At 41.8% G+C, this 21,528-nt stretch overlaps 1 long non-coding RNA gene across 2 annotated transcripts in view; it reads left to right on the top strand.

Annotated features, from left to right (window-relative positions):
* Positions 1 to 21,528, top strand: part of LOC122943729 — a 272,566-nt gene that overhangs the window by 189,714 nt on the left and 61,324 nt on the right. For both annotated transcript variants that reach the window (XR_006390892.1, XR_006390893.1), the window contains exon 4: positions 16,972 to 17,056. This is a non-coding gene — a long non-coding RNA (uncharacterized LOC122943729). The remainder of the gene's footprint in view (positions 1 to 16,971; positions 17,057 to 21,528) is intronic.

Raw genomic sequence — 21,528 nt, 5'->3', positions numbered from 1 at the left:
TCCCCTCAGTCTTCTTTTTTCTAAAGCGAATAACCCTAATTTTGATAATCTTTCAGGGTACTGTAGTCCCCCATTCCAGTTATTACTTTAGTTGCCCTCCTCTGAACCCTCTCCAGCTCTGCTATGTCTGCCTTGTTCACAGGAGCCCAGAACTGTACACAGTACTCCATGTGCGGTCTGACTAGCGATTTGTAAAGTGGCAGGACTATGTTCTCATCACGGGCATCTATGCCCCTTTTGGTGCAACCCATTATCTTATTGGCCTTGGCAGCAGCTACCTGACACTGGTTTCTACAGCTTAGTTTTCTGTTCACTAAAATTCCTAGGTCTTTTTCCATGTCAGTGTTACCCAGTGTTTTACCATTTAGTATGTACGGGTGACTTGCATTATTCCTTCCCATGTGCATAACCTTACATTTGTCAGTGTTAAACCTCATCTGCCACCTTTCTGCCCAAGCCTCCAATCTATCCAGATCCCTCTGTAGCAGTATACTGTCCTCTTCCGTGTCAATTTCTTTACACAGTTTTGTGTCATCTGCAAAAATTTATATTTTACTGTGCAAGCCTTCTACAAGATCATTAATAAATATATTGAGGAGAATAGGGCCCAATACTGACCCCTGAGGGACTGTGCTAGTGACAGTGACCCAATCTGAGTGTGTACCGTTAATAACCACCCTCTGTTTTCTATCACTGAGCCAGTTACTTACCCACATACAGACGTTTTCTCCCAGTCCAAGCATTCTCATTTTATATACTATCCTTTTATGCAGTACAGTATCAAATGCTTTAAAGAAGTACAGATACACGACATCCATTGATTCACCGCTGTCAAGTCTAGAACTTACCTCCTCATAGAAACTGATTAAATTAGTTTGACATGACCGATCCCTCATTTTCCTTGAGGTACTCAAAATTAGCATCTCTTAGAAAACATTTAAACAGTTTCTGGGCTCTTAGAAAACCTATAGTTTCTGGGCTCTGTTTTTGGACCCCTTTGAATATTGACACTACATTTGCTATGCCCCAATCCTTTGGAACACTCCCTGTCAGTATAGCGTTCTTAAATATCTGAAATAAGGGTCTGGCTATGACATTACTTAATTCTCTTAGGATACGGGGGTGTATGCCATCCGGTTCTGGCGATTTGTCTATTTTAATCTTTTTAAGACTCTGCTGTACTTCTTCCTGGGTCAGACAGGGCAGTTTTAATGGGGAAATAACTTTTACATTCTGCATTTCATCTGACACTTTATTTTCTTCAGTGAATACAGTGGAGAAAAAAATATTTAATACCTTTGCTTTCTCCTCATCGCTCTCTGCAACTCCCCCCTCATTACTCTGTAGAGTAATTACCCTACACCTTTCCTTCTGAACTGTTCTAGTCCCTCCTTCCATTCCTCTCCAGTCCCATTACCTTGTCCCCGGTCTCTATCTGCACTATCTTCCCATCCTATAATGTAATTACCCTCCCCCTCACTCCCTAGACACTCCAACTTTCTAGCCATCTTTCCCCCCAACACAGCTGCCCCTTCCCCAGTAAGGTGCAGCCCATCCCTACAATAGAGCCTGTATCCGACAATGAAGTCGGCCCAGTTCTCCAGGAACCCAAACCCCTCATTTCTACACCAGTTCTTGAGCCACTTGTTAACCTCCCTAATCTCCTGCTGCCTTTACACTCCTCCAACCTTCTAACCATTTTCGCCCCAACACAGCTGCCCCTTCCCCATTGAGGTGCAGCCCATCCCTACGATAGAGCCAGTAGCTGACAGAGAAGTCGGTCCAGTTCTCCAGGAACTCAAACCCCTCCTTCCTACACCAGTTCTTGAGCCACTTGTTAACCTCCCTAATCTACCGCTGCCTTTCTTGTGTGGCTCGTGGTACCGGTAGTATTTCGGAAAATACTACCTTTGAGGTCCTTGCCCTAAGTTTTGACCTAAATCCCTAAAATCATTTTTAATGACGCTCCACCTACCTCTAACTTTGTCATTGGTTCCGATATGGACCATGACCACTGGATCTGTCAACCCAATCCACAATGTGTCGAACTCGAGCGCCAGGAAGACAACACACCGTTCGACGATCCTAATCTTTCTGACAGATCGCCCTATCTGTACCCCTAATAATTGCTGCTGTGTTCAGATGGGGAGCCCATGTTCTCTGATTGGCATAGGTCCAACCACTGGAGTTCCTGCCAATCAGTCACTGTGGAAAGGGGATAACTTTAACTTTAAAGGGGTTGTCTCCTGAAAGCTGGTTGCTACAAGTCTGTCTACTGCAACCCCTGGCAATTAGCTGCTATTGCTGGGGCAAGCTGTGACCAGCTGTATATTTCCCCCTGGAGCGCCTACTGCAGGGAAAATGGGGTATTACATGCCAGTTGATGTAATATATGGATTGTCCGAGTCCACCAGAGCAAGATCCGCCTTTGCTTTAGTGTCTCTCCTCTCCTAGAGCAGGGTTCTTAGCGGGTGAAACAACCAACAAACGGGACCTCTTGACAAGCATGACACTGTTTTTATGGGAAAAAAGCAGACCCTTTCTTCTAATCCTGAATAACCCCATTATTACAAAGTCGTCCTCAATTCCATCTGTTTCTTAGTGACGTCTTTCTGGAAAAGCAGTTTGGCAGTAAAAGGACAACTGAAGGATATAATTAGTGGAGGTTTTCCTTTAGTTTTTTTTAGCTTTCTCTAATAAGCACATTTTATAGGTCGGTTAGCGAGAGTGGACCATTCCACCGGCAATAATATTTCATGAGATAATAATTTATTTTGTTGTTGAAAAATTCCAAAGGTAAGCATCAGCGCTTCCATCTGTCTGCAGCGTGACGCGCGTCAGGAACAGTTTAGACGAATATCCCACTAACACCTCGTATATACGGATTGTGTTTTTATTTAGGTACATGTGCCAAACCTTAAGGAGGATTATAGATTAGGATGAAGTGATTTTCAGTTCTTTCCAGGTGACATCACTGAGACAACATTATGGGTACTTGAAACTGGATTCAGATCTGTTTCTAAACCAGTGCCAACTTCAGCCTCCAAAATTGGGCAGATTCCAGGGCCTACTTTGGGGTTTCATGGAGATCTATCTAGACATGATCGACAGCACACTTTCCAACTTCTTATAATTTTCTTCTGGGTGTAATGCTGGTACATGCCTCTGTTTTGCAGGCATTGATCTTGCCGTCTCTGTGTTTGGATGCTGGGGTTGGTTCTGATGACACAGCATCCTGGCGCCAAACTCATTCTGGGCTGTTTTCCAGGATGTTCAATCCGGTTTTGGCAGTGCCCAGGAGATTTGCCAACTCTTCAGGGAGTTTTCTGGACATCCTAGGAAAGTTGGCAAGAATGATCTATACTAATCCAGCCAAGGGTGTTGTAGGCAGGAAGGCCACTGAGACTGATGCCTCTAGGTCCCACATACACGTGGAACCTATCCTGTCCTAAATGCCATGAATAAGTTGGCTATGCAACTTGACTCTATTTCCCTTGCTCCAGATTGGTTTTTGATGGGGATAGTGGTCCTGCTCTTCATGGTTCTCCTCTTGTCAGCCCTCTGTGTTGGCTTGCCGTGGCGAACATGGCATCCAGCTTCTCCTGACGACATCAACCCCACAAGCCTATTTGAAGAGGTTATACAGCTGAACGCGACTGGAGATTTAGGTGCTTCCTTCCTGGTTCTGCTCCCCTGCGTTGTATTGGTATTACTGCTGGTCCTGTTGCTGACATTGACCTAGTTTCGTGACTGCGCTTCTGCCTAGTCCCTTGAATGCTACACTTAGAACTGGTTGTGCTACTTCACCCCTTGAATTTGCTCCATTCTCATCCCTTTGCTTTTTGTATCCTGTCTCCATTTCTTGACCCGGGTCAGTCAGCACTACTGCCACCAGGTGGTGACTACTCTGGGTAATCCTCATGCAGCAAAGTCTGCACTTCCTTGCAGGGGTAAAAGGTGTTAACCAGGGTTTTCTTTTGATTCTGCACCCCAGAGTGTCCTGCTTCTTGACTCCTTCGAGAGTCCACATTCTGATACATGACCCCAAACCCGAAGCAGATCGGCCGGCACCACTTCTTTCAGTTCAATAATGGTTGGAATCCTACTTATTACAATCAATTTCCGAATGTGTCACCCTCAATTCCTCATAGATTGGAAGCTCTTGCGAGCAGGGCCCTGACCCCTGGCATTTCAGTTGTATATTAGCCAGTTACCATTGTTTTGTACACATGCCCAATGAATTTGTAAACCGCTGTGGAATATGGTGGCGCTATATAAATAAATATTATTATTATTTACATGACCATAAGAGCATTCAGCATATTGGCTTTATTCATGACCTTCACATGTCTATGGTTGGTTATTTGGATAGAGTACTAGACTTGACAGTCTTAAAGGAAAGTTCCAATCAATGAGACATATCAGGTCTTTAAGAAAAGTTCCAACCAATGTAACAATTCATGTCTTAGAGGAAAATTCCAACCAATGGGACATTTAAGGTCTTCGAGGAAAGTTCCAGCTAATGGGGCAATGCTGCTTTGGCTCCCGATCAGAAGCCAATTTCCTCTTCAATGGGCAGTGAAGGTGAGAGAAGCAAGTAATATGAACCCAGCTTCTTCTCCAGTGACAGGGCCTTCTGAAATAAGTTACCCTATAAATCTGGCTCAGCAAATTGGCAACCCATCATTGGCAAACCTTTTTAGAGATACCATCACCCTTTTTGTTTCTATTTTCTCATGAGATTTGCATTAGTCCATTCATTTGTTGCCACTCCCAGGTCGTGATTGGATTTTAGGCTACTTTCACACTCGCATTTGGTGCAGATCCGTTATGGATCTGCACAGAAGGATCAGTTCAGATAATACAAACGCCTACATCCGTTCAGAAAGGATCCATTTGTATTATCTTTAACATAGCCAAGACGGATCCATCTTGAACACCATTGAAAGTCAACAGGGGACGGATCCGTTTTGTACTTTGCAAGATTGTGTCATAGAAAACGGATCTGTCCCAATTGCCTTACATTGTGTGTCAGAACGGATCCGTTTGACTCAGTTTCGTCAGATGGACACCAAAACGCTGCAAGCAGCATTTTGGTGTCCACCTCCAAAGCAGAATGGAGACGGAACAGAGGCAAACTAAGGCATTCTGAGCAAATCCTTTTCCATTCAGAATGCATTAGGGCAAAACTGATCCGTTTTGAACCGCTTGTGAGAGCCCTGAACGGATCTCACAAATGGAAAGCCAAAACGCCAGTGTGAAAGTAGCCAATTTTACCTGGAAAACTCCTGGAAAAGACAAGCTCTTTCCATAGGCCTTATAAGAACATCAGAGTGCAATTCCTTTTCTACTAAGCAGAACAAAGAGCCCAGATGGTTCTTGATCTAGCGGACCCACCCTATCCATGTACAGTATTCAGTGGCTGGCAAATAGGTGAAATGTAAGACTGAAGGTGTTGTCTCGGGAGCAGGATCCATGGCAATCACCCAATCCTTAAGACAGCTCACATAGAGAAGCTATCCTCCTCAAATACTGTGCTGGACAGTCATCGCATATATTTCTTCGACCAAGTTCTTACTTGGGGGGCTTTTTAATGGTCACACGTAGCAGAACTTATAGGTGACCTAAAGAGTGCACAATTTCTCTCCAGAATATTCATTTTTTTCTTAATCATATTCTGTGTTATCTAATCTGGATATAAATGTAATATTATAAGAGGGACTACACTACACAATGCACATTCAGTCCAATATCTACAGTCCCCGTAAGCAGTCTATTTATTTACTTGATCTTCTATCAGTGATGTCTTGAAGGAATCTACAAAGAACACGATGTTCAGCTAGTGCTGCTGTGCAGAGCTTTACATGGAAGTTGCCCAGCTCTAAATTTCTCTGGTTTTTGATGATGTTTTTCTTCTCCTCGGTTATCTGTAATGATCTCTCGCTGCCTGCAGGTGTCTTTATTGCTTTTCTTAGAGATGCTAATTTTCCGGGAAGAACAATGCATTTCACTGAGGTTCTATACAGTAAATTAATTGTGTAGGAGACGGGCATCAGAGCGGTCCACATGCTGCAAATGGGAAAAGAAGGTCTAAAGTCAAGCTTAGATGTTTCTTCTCATTGTTTGTGTATTTTACACCGTTTGAATATGTATTGTTATTAGGGTAGAGTTATATATGGTCCTCGGTGAGCATGTTGTTGGCATACTGATATACTTTACTTCAGTGCTGCTCTGCAGCTTCTTGGACCCACCAAAGCAGATGAGATGGCTCTGAAGGTCTAACCTCCACCTATGTCCACATTCTTTCTTAACTGAATCGTGATTCTTGATATCATTGCAAACAATAAGGTTTAATAGATTATTTGTGAATCCTTCCATAAGAAATACACCCTATTTCCCTAAGTGATTGGCTCCAAAGTCATCTCCAAATGGGTTTGTTTTCCGCTAAACCTTTGGGCAATTTAACTTCTGCAGTTCCATCGCAAGAAACATTAAATAATACATGGTGTCCATTGAAATCAATAGGCTGTCTGGGAAATGCAATGGCAGGCTGGTCATCCTCCAGAGAAGGAGATGCTCTCCTTGCAGATTCTCTCTGGTCTAGCTTCTTGAAAGAGATCTCAAATAAGGAACACCTTTTGTTATCTCAGAAAAAAAGGGCTATCTAAACCAGAGAACCCTTTTAACTTCCATCCTCTTACATAATCTAAAACCGTACCAGCCATAAAGCAAAAGGAGACTTTTGCTTTCAGGTCGCCATACATGCTGACTGCACCCAACGAAATGGCTCACCATCTAAAGTGGTGGTGTCCCAAGTCTGTTGGGGGAAGAAGGTTCAAGAATCTCGAATTTCAACATGGCCATGTGTTGGTTCTCAGAAGAGATAAGCCACCACCAGAGGTAGCTGTCAGTGGCTTAGTCCCCTCTCCCTTTCGAAAACATATGCACACTTGGCCAAGAGCTCAGTGTTCAGGTGTTTGGGAAGGGGGGAGTCAGAGGGAACAGATGTCAACTCAATGATCTTGTGGCCAACATTGTCTAAAGTACGTGACCAGCTTTAGACAGACACTATATCTATCTATCTATCTAGTCCACCCCCGTGGTTCTCTATATGCAAATTGTCTCAAGCTGCAATAAGGATAGAAGTCCCCATCTCCTCCTTTTTCATTATATTACATGATCAGCTTTGGACAAACACTATATCTATCTATCTGGTCCATCCTCGTGGTTTTACTTACGTCAGATAGAACTACTCTACAAATTATGCACAAGCAAAAAAATATATAATTCTGCATCCGCCAGGTATTCCAACCCTGATGTACGATTGAAAATAACAGTGACTTTCATGTGGGTAAAACAGTTCTCAAAACAATCGGTACAGAAATTGATCATTTCCAGCAGACACTGAGTAAACCTCTAGCGAACAGGCTGCGGACGTTCTTTGGTACTTTGGGGGGAAATTACGGTGGAGTGTTGGACCTGTGGACTTTCTTTTCCTGCAAATGTCGCTGACATGTTTAAAGTCCCCGCTGTCTCTCTGAGTCTGGTATCTGTCATGAGCTCAGCTCGGAGCAGAATCTAAGACATTGTTAGTGTTAGGCGGAACCGTGTATTATAGATTTCCAAACAATAACTGGTGTAAGCTGTCTAGTTTATTTAGCTACTTCTAGGAGGAAGTGAGGTTCTCGAAGAAAAATAATCTCGGATAGTGTTTTGGAATGCCAGAAAATTACAAGTATAAGGTAGTCATTGATTGAAATATCTACAAAATCTGTGAAAAATCCTTAATAGCATGAAAATGCCATGGTGACTGGTGCCACCGGATCAGATCAGACCCGACGGTCTAATTAAAGTGGAGCTGCTGACTGTTGGTTCAGGTGTGCACCTGTACTTTTAAAAAACTTTGGATATGTCATGGTGACAATATCCAAGGTTCTGATTGGTAAGGGTCCAAGTTTTGAGACCCTCATCAATCACTAAAACTAGGATAAAGAAGTGCTCACACAGAGCGGATGGGAGACTCATAGACTTTCTATTGGGCCTGTCTTCAAAAGCAAGGACAGACAGTGCTCTGTGTGAGCGCTTCTTTCTCCTCGCTTTAGGCATCGATGGGAGTCTCTTGGACCTCCACCAATCAGAACTACTTTTGATATGTCACTGAGACATATCAAAAGTTCTCAGAAGTACAGGTGCACTTTAAGGTACAAACCTTTCCTGGTTCCTGCCGATTTGCTATTGTCCTTTGTATTTTTTCTGATCTAGGTTCCTGGCCTTGGCCCTGTTCCTGGTCTTGTCCTCCTGCTTTGCTTGCCTGGCATTTGCAGTGTTTCTTATTGTTCTGAGCGCTGGCTAGACCTTGTCTACATTTTTGGGCATCTCTTGGCCTGAGGCTTCCTGTCTGCTATCTTGACGACAAACCCTGGCTCAGTTCCTGACCACAGCATTGTATCTGCAGCACCACCATCACCAATCTAAGCCTGCTCCAGGGTTGCAACCTGGGAATTCCATCTAGTGAAGTCTAGATCCCAGTGTATTGGATAAAGGGCTAATTCCAGGGACTCCCTAAAACTTTACATCTTGGGTTACCAGTGCCAGTCAGATTGCATCTTCAAGTGACTATTGTCCTAACTCTTCTGTACAGGAAACATAACAGATGAGACATTAACTTATTTTTTCGACTTAATTTTTTTTTTTTCCGAACAAGTGAATGTGTTTGAGCTGCAATTCCAGACTCAGCCATTATACAGGAGTGGCACTGTTTCTGCAATAAACATTCAACCCCTTTGATCTCTACCAATCTGACTCCAAGTTTAGTGCAAGTGAAACTATACAGTTTATATATGGTGTTTGGGTGCAGTCTGGAAGTTTATAGCAAGTCACTAACATGTCACCTTGTAACCGTGTCCTCTTGTTACATGAAAGTATCAGGAAGGGGTAACGTTAAATTTGTTATCCTTCAGGAAGCTAATCACGTTCCTAATGGATTTAATATTTACACCAGACTTGGCTCTTTCAGTAAAGGATAAGATCTTAAAGAAATAAACTTTGTAAAATAAACGGTGAAGATCTGAGCAGGTCGGGGGTTGTAAAAACCCTTGACTCCTCGCTCGGCACCTCGCAAACATTTTATATGGAAAAAAGACCCGTGTTATAAATAGACGTTTTCTGCATCACCGCTGACATCTGATCGCCACAAATGATAGCGAAGACTTTTCAGATTTTTTAGTCTTTGCCTTTGGTGGCAGAGACTTTTTCAGCAAGCACATACTTCGAATAACACAATATTTCCTAACTTATTTGCATTTCAGGATGGTCCCTGTTGTAGGAGGACGCGGGGCCATGATTTGATGATTAGCTTTAGATATTAGATCATACGAGATCACCTACGAGATCACCTAAGTGCTATTGACTGTCTAAACTCTGGGTCCGCAATTATTTAACTTATTCACTTATGACATAGAGGATGGGAGTAGTAATGCTGTTTCTATTTTTGCAGATGACACTAAACTCTGTAATCTGGTACTTGGACAAACTTACTGTTTGGGCCTCGACTTGGCAAATAAGGTTCAATATAGATAACTGCACTTGGGGGCTAATAATCTGCATTAAACATATGTCTAAGTGGGAGTAAAACTGGGAGAGTCACTGGTTGAAAAGGATCTGGGTGTATTAGTAGATCATAAACTAAATAACAGCTTGCAATGCTAGTTAGCTGCTTCTAAGGCCAACAAACTTTGGTCTTGTATTGAAAGAAGTATGGACTTGCAGGGCAGCGATATAATATTGCCACTATTAAAAGCGTTGATACGGACTCTCCTGGAAATCACGGTTCAGTTCTGGGCACCTGTTCATAAAAAGGATGCCCTGGAGTTAGAAAAAGTGCAAAGGAGAGCAACTTAACTGATAAACGGCCTGAAGGATCTTAGTTATAAGCAAAGATTAATCAAACTGAATTTGTTTAGGGTTGAAAAAAGAAGTCTAAGGGGGGACCTGATTAACCTGTACAAATATATAAATGGACCATAAAAATAAAATATTGAGGGAAGCTATTCTCCAGGCCACTCCCTGGAGAAAAAAAAGATTCAGTCATAAGAGGCGACAAGCAGAATATTGGAGTGTTTATTGTAGTTTTTATCCTCTAAACCATATTATATCAACTTCTTTTTTAGAACTCCCTTTAAAAGGCCACTGAGTGCTTCATAGCAAAGACCAAAATGGACCCCCATCATGATTCCTGGTTTTGCCATCAAGGAGACAAAGGCAAGGTGTTTGCTTCCTCCCATACCCCCTTTCACTACCTTTTGGACTGGTTTCCCAACCTTATTTTTGCAAACCACACAGCGCTTTTGTAAAACCCAACCCAACAGTAAAGTGGGTGGGACCAACAGGGACTTGGCTATCGTCTACTCAAGGGCCACATTCTGCATGCATGAGATGCCTGCTGTTCTAGACAGCAACTTATAAATGTGCAGCTTTCTAATGTCAGCCATAAATATATGTATGGCTGTGGTGACATGACAGTGAGCGATTTGCTGCCTCACCTCACCGTCATGTCAGTGCAGCCATACTGATGGGTTTGAAGCACACCTGTAAAGGAGTATTTTGGAGGGAAGTCAATGAGTGTTTGCTCAGACCCTTTGCAGAGGTTGAAGTGCGTTACAGTTCATGGACCAAGGAAAAATGTCTACAGCTGGCTGAACCTGTAAAAACTGAACCACCAAGCATGGGCTGTAGAGAACCTTCCTCCTTAAAGGTGTAAAGGTACAAGTGTTACCAATGACAGAAAGGTATTGTGCAGAGTGGCATTGGCCACGTGGTGGACAGGGATCATACTCATTCTGACAACACGTGTGTTGGCAGCATGCATGTTTACACGCCTGCAGCTATGGGTGGTCAGGATGACTTCCTTCGCAATGGAAGTGGCCTAGCTGTTATTAGAACCCTCAGAGGCTCCAGGACAATGATCTACAGGAGGTTGGTGAAAGCCTGCATGAAAAGCCTAGGGTGTAGCCTCCCTGAGACCCACAGCAGTACAGTTGGCTTGGGTAAGAGTCACCAGACTTCTTGAGCACAACCTGACCTTCTGGGGGAAAAGTAGTGTGGTATACTGTCTTCTAGGCTCCAGAAAGAAGACTGCTAGTTCAAAAAAATGGAGATGAGTTCAAATTCTGCAACAGTTTTTCTGTTCAAGAATTACATCCCACTATGTGTGCATGTAACCACCAAGCTTTGTGTACCACTGAAAGCGACAGTAACCACCAAGATTGATGTGCCTCTACGTGAGGCTTCTTATACAAAAGTATTAGCAAGTTTCCAGTTGCACCCTCTTTCAATTATCTAAGACCACCACATACAAATAAAAGAAGCTTTCCTGTAAAAAAACTAAAACAAAAAAACAGGACCCTATATTAGTATCTCAGAAGTAATGCCATTTTGTCAACGGGAAGTGCAGTCATATTGACAACCAAGTAGAAAGTACCGCAGCACTCAAAATCTTCAAATGATTTCCATATTTATTTTCACCAGACAAGCTGAAGATTTGGAGTGCCGCGGTGCTTTCTACTTGTTTGCTACTTTGGGGGTCCAACAGGCCCGGACCCAACACTGCAGGCACTGCAACAGAATGGACATACTTAATTTTTTCAGTAAGTAGTGCTGTCTTACCTTTTTTTGTCATATTGACAACCAATATGGCTGCACTTCCTGTTTTCAGAGTCACTAAATGGCCGCCAGTTTTGTATAGTTATATTAAATTCACTAAATTACACTGCCCCACCAACGACCCTTCCCAGAACGCACAAATTTCAGGGTTGTCACAGTATGGCAGTGGCAGAGATTGCATTCATTGAGACACCTCCATCTGCGAATGATTGCAAGCTTAACAATTGCAGCTTATGAAGGAAGCCCTAATGGCTTGTAGAAATTATTAAGATCTGTCTTGGGTCTACATTTCTATTTGCTATCATTACCTGTGGCAGTGATTTAATGTCTCCTATGCACTGCTCTCATCTTAATGCGCCCTCATTCCGCTTTAGCATTCAGGCGCCACACCTCACACCCATCTTTGCTTATTTCTTTTATCCTGTTTGCAGATGTCAGAAAGACTTACATTTTATGTCCAAATATCCTGTGCTGATGGATAAACGATTGCATGTGTAGAAAGCAAAACACATACAAATGAACATATTTATACAAATTCTGAAATTTGGCTGGAGAGTCCCACTTGGCTGGTTTCAAGACAGCTGAACAGATTTACAAGGAAAATACATGTTGGCATTGGAAACAGCAGTCTTTGTCAGAAGGGGATCTGCAAATACTGCTATGTAGAATAAGCATAGGGCCTTATTCATAAACCCTGGAATGGGCACTGAACACTTCCCAGCCTTTTCCAGTACCACTTTTTGAATCCGCTCTCTGAGAAACCAAGGCAGTATGGGGCAGAAGCCTCACCACATCACAAGCAGTCTTACATGCCTTCACTCTGGAAAGCTGATTGGACATTTTCATAAAAATATACAATAAATAAATGAAAGCCAATAAAAATTTAAAATAATTAAGCAAAATAAATAAAAATATAAAGTAAATAAGTAATATAAATAAAAACATGAAATAAATAAGCAAAATAAATAAAAATATAAAATTTGTTAAATAGATAAAATTATAAAATAAATAACATAAATACAAATGTAAAGTAAATAAGTGAAATAAATAAAAGCAAAATAAGTAAGAAAAATAAAGGAAAATATAAAATAAAGAAGTGAATTAGATACAATTATAAAATATGTAGGTAAAATAAATAAAATATAAAATAAATAATTGAAATTATGTAAAATATATAATAAGTAAAATACATTAAAGTATAAAATAAAGTATAAAATAAGTCAAATTAATGAAAATATAAAATTAATAAGCAAAATATAAAATAGATAATTAAAATCAATAAATTGTTTTACATTTTGGGAGGGAAAAAATGTTAAAAAGTATAAACTACATTTTTCCTTAATTTTTTTTTCAAGCTGACCAAACGTGAAACTTTTTTTTTCTTTTCATTCTTTGCATTACAAAGAGCTTGCACTGATTAGCAAGTAAAAAATAAATACGTAAATATTTTAAAGGGGTTGTCCATAAAACAGGACCACACCTGTCTGTGGGTTGTGTCTGGCATTGCAGATTGTCTCCTTTGAAGGTAATAGGACTGAGCTGCAATCCTGTGGAAAGGTGTGGTGCTGTTTATGGAAAAAAGCAGCCATGTTTTTCTAATTCTGCACAACTTGTTGGAGTATATACTGCATTAATGAAATCAATAATGAATCTTAAATATATATATTGAAATGATTTAACAATAAATAACGTATGTTTTACATGATATATGTTTATAGTGTTTTTTAATCAATTATTTATTTTAGATATTATTATTTTATATCATTAAATACAATTTTATATATGTATTTATATAGTTTGTATATATATATATATTTTTTATATTTATATTTTAAATATTTTTTTACAGAATAAAAAAAAAATGCCGGCTAATGGACATTGATTGCCTTAGAATTTAATACAAGGTTTATGTATGTGCAATAAAGGCTACTTTCACGCTAGCGTTTTTACTGGATCCAGCAGGGCTCATCAAAAACACTCCTGTTACTGATAATACAACCGTCTGCATCCGTTATGAACAGATCCGGTTGTATTATCCTTAACATAGCCAAGACTGATCTGTCATGAACTCCATTGAAATTCAATGGAGGACGGATCAGGTTTCTATTGTGTCAGAGAAAACTGATCCGTCCCCATTGACTTGCATTGGGGGTCTTGCTGGATCCGTCTTGCTCCGCATCCCAGGATGGAAAGAAAAATACAACATGTTGCGGTTTGCTCTCCGGTATGGGAACGCAACTAAACGGAACGGAATGCATTTTGGAGCGCTGCGTTCAGTTCAGTTCAGTTTTGTCCCCATTGACAATGAATAGGGAGAAATGGAAGCGTTTTTTTTTTCCAGTATTGAGACCCTATGATGGATCTCAATACCAAAAAATAGAAACGCTAGTGTGAAAGTAGCCTATGGTACTAGGAACCAGAGAGCATCAGGGACCTGGTAACAGCGGCGGCGGGGGTTGGTGAGGAGAATAATAGTTATTTGTTTTTTGTACACCATTCTGCCCCTGCTCGAAATAAAAAGATATCCCGCTGGACAGCTCCCCCCTAATCTGGAAACCGGTGCCGGATTATCTGACGTATTAGTTTAGCCTCTACATCCTTGCTGGTGCCAGAGAAGAATTGCACTAAAAGCCTGCTGCTACTGTGTGTATTCAAAGGTCTACGTCGCACTTAGTATAACAGACTGTTACGTTTCACTCTGCCCTTCTTCAGTACTATAATTCCACTGCATCGATCCCCAGGGAGTGAAGGCCTGAGCTAGGAAACCTTGACACAACAACACTACATCAGGGCCACTACCACTCCCATCCTCTGCACCGGCTTCCACAGGGACTCGCTGTACTTCTTCCTCCTCTAGTATGAAATACCTGCAGTTTGTAGCTGATGAAGGGTCACTTGCTCTTGGAGACTTTATAAAAGCCTTTACTGTACGACTGACCTACATGAAATATTCAGATCGGGCTTCATTTACCATCCCACTGGTAGCCCAACTTAAATCAAAACTTTTCTTAATGGGGATCGAGTTGTACCCCCAGGGGGCTTCTTTTTCTGAGTTTGGTTGCGGCACGAATGTTCAGTATCTGCACCCTTAGGCCAGGTCCACGTGAGTGTACTATGCTTGCATTATGCATCTGTATTTTGGATGTTGTGAATTTCGGTCCGTAAACTGGGACACCAAAATATGCATGCATAATGCACCCGGATACACTGTGTGGACCTGGCCTAAGTGTGCAGATACTTATTTTTTTCTAGGTAGTTGCAGTAAATAAACTAATATAAGTAAATAAAAAACTGCATCATGTTCTGTTTGTGTAATGTTACATTTCATAATAAATATGAGGGGGGGGGGGGGGGGGGGGTTACATACTTTTTCCACCTGACTTTTTGTTAGTTTACATTTTCTTTAGAAAAACAACTCCAGTAATTAGGTAAAGCTCCGGCTTTATTTCATGCTTTTATTTATCCTCATTATTGCAGCAGGGCGGAGGCGATGTTTTGTGCAGACATGTAAACCCCAGAGTTTGTATAGTAAAAATCCCAAGTGAAAATCTGATGAATCCCAATTAACAGCAGCTCGCTGTATAAGCATCAGAGCCCATCCCAGATCCCTTTCTTGTCCATATTTTATGTTCTTTTCAGCACTTGCCAAGTGTAATTATGGTATTTTATACAGAGGAATATTTGTGCGCCCATTTATTGTTAAATGCAGAGTCAGGAATAAGAGCGGAGTCTAATCGTGTCTGAAGCTGTCAGGTTTGAATCATCTTTATGTCTCAAACCTGTTGACCTTCTTACCTTTACAACAGCACCACTCTTGGCTTGTGGGCTGTTCCTGGCATTGCAGCTCAGCCTCATTCAACTGAAATGTAATACCAGACGCAACCCATAGAAAAGGGAGGTGCTGTTTTTGAAAGTTTTTTTTCCTACCTCATACAACCCTTGAGCAGCAGTTGGCCTTAATCTGCCAATTTGGGCCAGATGGGGCCAACCATGTGTTGAGTATGAGAGCCTATCAATAAGGATTAGCAAGTTGGATTTCAACATGCCCAAACCTGGTAACGGCTTACTCCACCCTCACCAATCAGAACACATGTAGCGCGTGTGTGGTCAAGAGAGATGGTAGTCGGCCAAATCAGCTTTCTGAAGCGTAGGGCTACCTTAAGATTAAACTAGAGGGTGCAATTACTTCCCCCCCTCTAATATCAATCACATTTGGTTTGGGGTTGAAGGAGATAAAGACCTCTACCAACGTGATTACTTTTGGCCTCTCAGAAGCATGGATGTGCATTCTGTAGAAGGATGGCTAGTATGGGGCTTAAGGACAGATGGGTCCCAAATCCTTTATCCATATGGGTAGTGTAAACCTAGGCCAGACACCATTCCTCTGCAGGATCTGCCATGTTAACAATCAATGGAATGGAGAAGATGCCCATGGGGACAAGTCCCTTATTTAATGGGGTTCCCTTTCGGTTGGCCATCAATATTCGTTTGAATGGGTCGCTAAAATTTCTTTCATGCTTTTGAAATGTATTGCCTCTGACAATGGGCCCTTTAGACACTCCATGAATGATTCTCCCTCTTCTAGGTGAATGCTTCATTATATGAACCAAGTCATGATTAAGATCAGTGGTCTCCAACCTGTTCCTCTCCAGCGTTTGCGAAACCGTTGGTCCGAGGACATTCTTGAAGTAGTAGTTTCTCAACAGCTGAAGAGTCATGGGTTGTAGATGAGCGTTTCTTAATGTTAATAAGCCAAGTACCGGTACCTCGGAAATAAAGGTCTTCAAACCACTCCCCAAGGTAATGATCATACACTGTGTTGCCCAGTACGAGAACTGTGCATTACCCTCTAAGGCAGTGTTTTCCAGCCAGGTTTCCAACAAATAAAGTTAGAAGTTCCCAAAATGAAAGAGTTGTCACTTTTACAGTAGGCATAAGCGTAGTTCTAGTGGTTTTTCAGGGAGGAGAAAAATTAAAAGGGGTTCCCCAAGGGAAAATAGGTTGGGATTGAGGAAAACTTACAACATATTTAGTACCTAAAGTGCGGAACATACAGTGGAAGCTGTTCATTCAGGTTCTTCACTTGCCAGAATTGAGGACAAATTCATCAGGCTTTGACAGTTTGGTCTACTGACCAAGAATGCTCCATCCCTGCTGCAATACTATGTATCTTAAGATGGTCAAGACTAAGACGTGTTTATATCTGTGTTCTACAACTGTCTAGTGCCATCTCCAGCATACTGGTGGTGATGGATTTACAGTGGATATACTGTATGTTCATTGATCAGTTATTTTTCACCTCGTTTACAGCCTTAATGTTCATGAATTTCTGCGGTTTGTGAAATGACAATCCCCCAATACTGAGGCTGCTCCAGGAAAATGACAAGTTTCTGAGGTGAGTGGGTTGTGGACGTTGATTATTAAATGCTTCATCTTTGACTGCTTTGTTACAAAAATACAAATCTGTAAGAAATCTTATACATTTTATATAAAACCATATAAAGCCAAACTTCTCTATTCTGCAACGTACACATCACGCAAGTAGTGCCAAATATGGAAGGGAATAATTCACGGAACATGTTTATAGCCTAAAGTTGGCATAGACGTAACTGTGAGCAATATCTCCAACTTATACAGTATAGCCAGCCACATACATCATATGTTTATCAGCGCCATTACTCATCTGGCTGACGTGTCTTTTCCAACCTCCCTGATAAACATAACGCATTGGAATCCTGTGTGAAGAGACCCACAAAGGACAGGTAAAACTGAAATATATATATGGGCAGCTTAGCTATGTAATGTAAATACATTATATTACTTATCCTCTACTGATCCTGTATTATACTCCAGAGCTGTACTCACTATTCTGCTGGTGCATTCACTGTGTATATACATTACATTACTTATACTGTACTGATCCTGAGTTACATCCTGTATTATACTCCAGAGCTGCACTCACTATTCTGCTGGTGGAGTCACTGTGTACATACATTACTTATCCTGTACTGATCCTGAGTTACATCCTGTATTATACTCCAGAGCTGCACTCACTATTCTGCTGGTGCAGTCACTGTGTACATACATTACATTACTTATCCTGTACTGATCCTGAGTTACATCCTGTATTATACTCCAGAGCTACACTCACTATTCTGCTGGTGGAGTCACTATGTACATACATTATATTACTAATCCTATACTGATCCTCGGTTACATCCTGTATTATACTTCAGAGCTGCGCTCACTGTTCTGCTGGTATGGTCTCTGTGTACATACATAAGGTTACATATCCTGTACTGATCCTGAGTTATATGCTGTATTATACTCCAGAGCTGCACTCACTATTCTGCTAGTGGGGTCACTGTGTACATACATTACATTACTTATCCTGTACTGATCCTGAATTACATCCTGTATTATACTCCAGAGCAGCACTCGCTATTCTGCTGGTGCAGTCACTGTGTACATACATTACATTACTTATCCTGTACTGATCCTGAATTACATCCTGTATTATACTCCAGAGCTGCACTCACTAATCTGCTGGTGCAGTCACTGTGCACATACATTACTTATCCTGTACTGATCCTGAATTACATCCTGTATTATCTGGCATATAATATAATCAGGAGGTTACAATAAAGTAATTTACAGAATATCACTTTGTGCCTTTTCCATGTGATAATTTATTTACTTTAATAATTGTGATTGATCATTTGTATCCTGTAGAAAAGTGTTAGTTGAATATAATCTAGAAAATAGTCAGTACTGACTATAGATCTATGGCAGCGGTCCCATTGGCATATCTATGGGACGGACTGGAGATAGGAAGAACACAGGAACTTGTGTCTTCACTGGGAAACCTCTCCCTTTTCCTCTGCTTGTGACACTGTTCATTTCAGCTGCACTCCAAACTTTAATTAAGCACAAAAGTCATTTGTAAGCATAAAGGTAGCTGTCTGTCTGCTTGTCTGTCTGTCTGCCTGTTGTAGTAGTGGAGCCGGTAAAGTCAAACCTTAAAGGGATACTTCCATAAGAAAGAGGTTTTTTTTAACATTACTTCTGTATCAGTAATCACAAAGAGATAACAGTTCTCAATGAGAGAGTAAAACACGGGAAAGAGTTTATCTTCAAGGTAATCCTCATTAGAATAATAGGTGGAGGACTGAATTAACAGCTTTGGTTAGATAAGCATGGCCACAGAGGATCAGTGCATGGATTAGTGTAAAGTGAGAAGCCCTGAGCAGTCGCACTACTGGGAAAGAATAGTGGAGGTTTGGTTCTTTAATTGAGTCACCACCCCTGACTCCTCCCTGGTCTGACTAATGGTCTGACAGAGAGTGTAAAGAAAGCCTCTCTGGTTTGCTAAAAGTCCAGACAAACAGGAAGCTAAGGACTTTGGACAGGAAGAAGTATACATGGAGTGACTTAAAAAAAGCTATATTCATCCACCATCCACCCATTTTTTATTTAAAAAAATAACAGAATATTCACACATGGATACATGTCAGCTACAGAATAGTTTTCCTTACCACAGTGTTGCAGTACTAGGTCATAGACGATTAGAAAAAACATAGCTTCCAAAAACAGTGCCACGTCTCTCCACAGGTTTTGAGAGGTATTGCAACTCAGCCCAGTGGACTTCAGTGGACAGTTTTGCTTTAAAGGGGTTGGCCCATCGTAGACATTCAAGGCATATCACTAGAATATGCCAGCAATCTCATGGATGGATCCACCTCATGGACCTGCTCCTGTTTCCAGAACGGATCCCCCGGACGGAAGGAGAGAATTGACTGGGAGAGCTCTCGACTACTTTGAGAATTCCTATAGAAATTAATGAGAGAGCCCACCGCACATGCATGGCCACCTCTCTATTCACCCCAATGGGACTGCCGGAAAGAGCCGAGACAGCGCTCAGCTAGTTTGGGTACTTCCTTGGTGGTGAAAGGAGGGTGGTTGTGCTTGCGTGGTGGGCTCTCCTTCTGGAGATAGGAGCGGATCCTTAGAGGTGGGACCCGCACCTTTCTGACATTGCTGGCATACTCTAGTGATATGCGTCCAATGTCTGAAATGGAAATAGTCCTTTAAAGGGATTGTATAATTAGGGCTTGTGGACATAATAGAGGGATTCCTTCCTCTTGGGTCCCCTTTATTAACCAAAGCAATGGCTTCAGCTCTGGAGGACTCAGCAGAACCATAGGTTCTTGGTTCCCTTGAATGAGCACCATGTAATGCCACATTTCTCTGGCAGCAGCACCTGCAGCTTCCCTCTATCTGATCCGCAAAACACTGATACTGGCCGTATTCGTTCCGATTTTTAGGGAACGGAATGTCCTGCCGTCTGTAGAACTGTCTTACCCTTGTCCACAAAATGGACACGTATAGGACATGTGACCTTTTTTTATTTTTTTTATTTGCGGGACTGTGGAACAGATATATGGATACGGCCCCATTGAAGTGAATGTGTCCGCATACGATCCGCAAATAATGCGAACTGGATGCAGAACCCATGGGTGTGTGCATGAGCCACATTTTTTTGTATACATTAGGAGATTCCCTGATATTTTTGGGGCTTTGCCCCCAGCAGCGGTTGGATTTTTGCCTAGAAGTCACCCTGGACCAGGGGGTTGATAGAAGCTCCTAATAGCGGGGATCGATGCCGCTGCTGTTTTTGTGTATTTTCTTGAGTTAATCACTTTTCCTGCTTCTCTAATTCATTAGAGTAGCGTTCTTTATTGTAACTAATTAAGTGTAATTTCACACATAGCATTCTGTAATTAGTGTGACTCATACTTGGTAATAACCCTTCGATGGTTTTTAAACCAAAGACATAAAACCACACAAATAAGTCGATCCTGCAAGCACGCTTCATTAACACCGTGGGGTCCACGCATCCACACGCTGGAACGTACTTCGCTGTGTGAACCCGTGTTTGTTCTCTTCGTTTGCATCCACATTACACTTGCTAATAAAGCTTGACGTATTTGCTTAATATCTTAACAAAGGTTTTAACACCGTTTTCAAGCGCAGCGGAAATTTTTACACATGAGGGTCACTCGCAACAACAGTATCTGTACGTATCGTAGAATTGTACTTCTTTTTACGCAATTAATTTCTGTTAAATATTTTAGAAGTATAAATACAGTAGTCTGCCCCTATTTGTGAAGGACGGATTTAACAGTGTTAGTTTGCACTGGAAAGAAATAAAGTTCAAATAAAAAAAATTTAAAAAGTGTTACGGCAGTGGGTGTGGAACCACTGTGTCGACCAAACAGATTTGTCCTAGGGCTGCTCCTAAGGGCATTATCCTGAAAGTCCCCTAGTTTTCACCTTTTAACCCCTATACAGGGACATGGCTTCACTGCAGGGAAACCACCAGGCCGCTACCTCCTGGAGCTGACCCATGGGGGTCAAGAGACAACGATTCAGATTATCTAGGGATCAGTCAATACCTTAGTCAGGGACAGGGTGAGGTCAGGGCAAGTTGAGTACATGCTATCATAGTCAGGGGTAAGGACGGGCAGCTTGGGGTCAGTACAGAGATCAGGCATAGGTCAGGTCAGGCAGCAAATGGTTCAAATCCGGAAAACAGACAGAAGTCGGTACACAGGCAGGCAAGAGTATAACAGAACGCGTTAGCAGGACACTAGCAGACTAGAGAACCTAATGCTTAGGCACCCTCCCACAGTGCCTTAAATACCACAAGGTGGCCAGCCATCGGCTGGTGAAGATTAGTGTGTGCGTGCTAGCCCTTTAAGATCCAGATGGAGTGTGTGTGCATACCTTAAGGGCCACAGCCTGCTGGGAGAGACAGAACTACCCCAGTGATCAGCCCACTAGGAAGGTGAGGAGAGGGGGAGGCGG

This window comes from Bufo gargarizans, chromosome 7 (assembly GCF_014858855.1).
Source record: "Bufo gargarizans isolate SCDJY-AF-19 chromosome 7, ASM1485885v1, whole genome shotgun sequence".
In the NCBI taxonomy this organism is placed as follows: Eukaryota; Metazoa; Chordata; class Amphibia; order Anura; family Bufonidae; genus Bufo; species Bufo gargarizans.
Note: the sequence above shows the minus strand (reverse complement) of the source record. Positions and strands in the feature narration are given on the sequence as shown.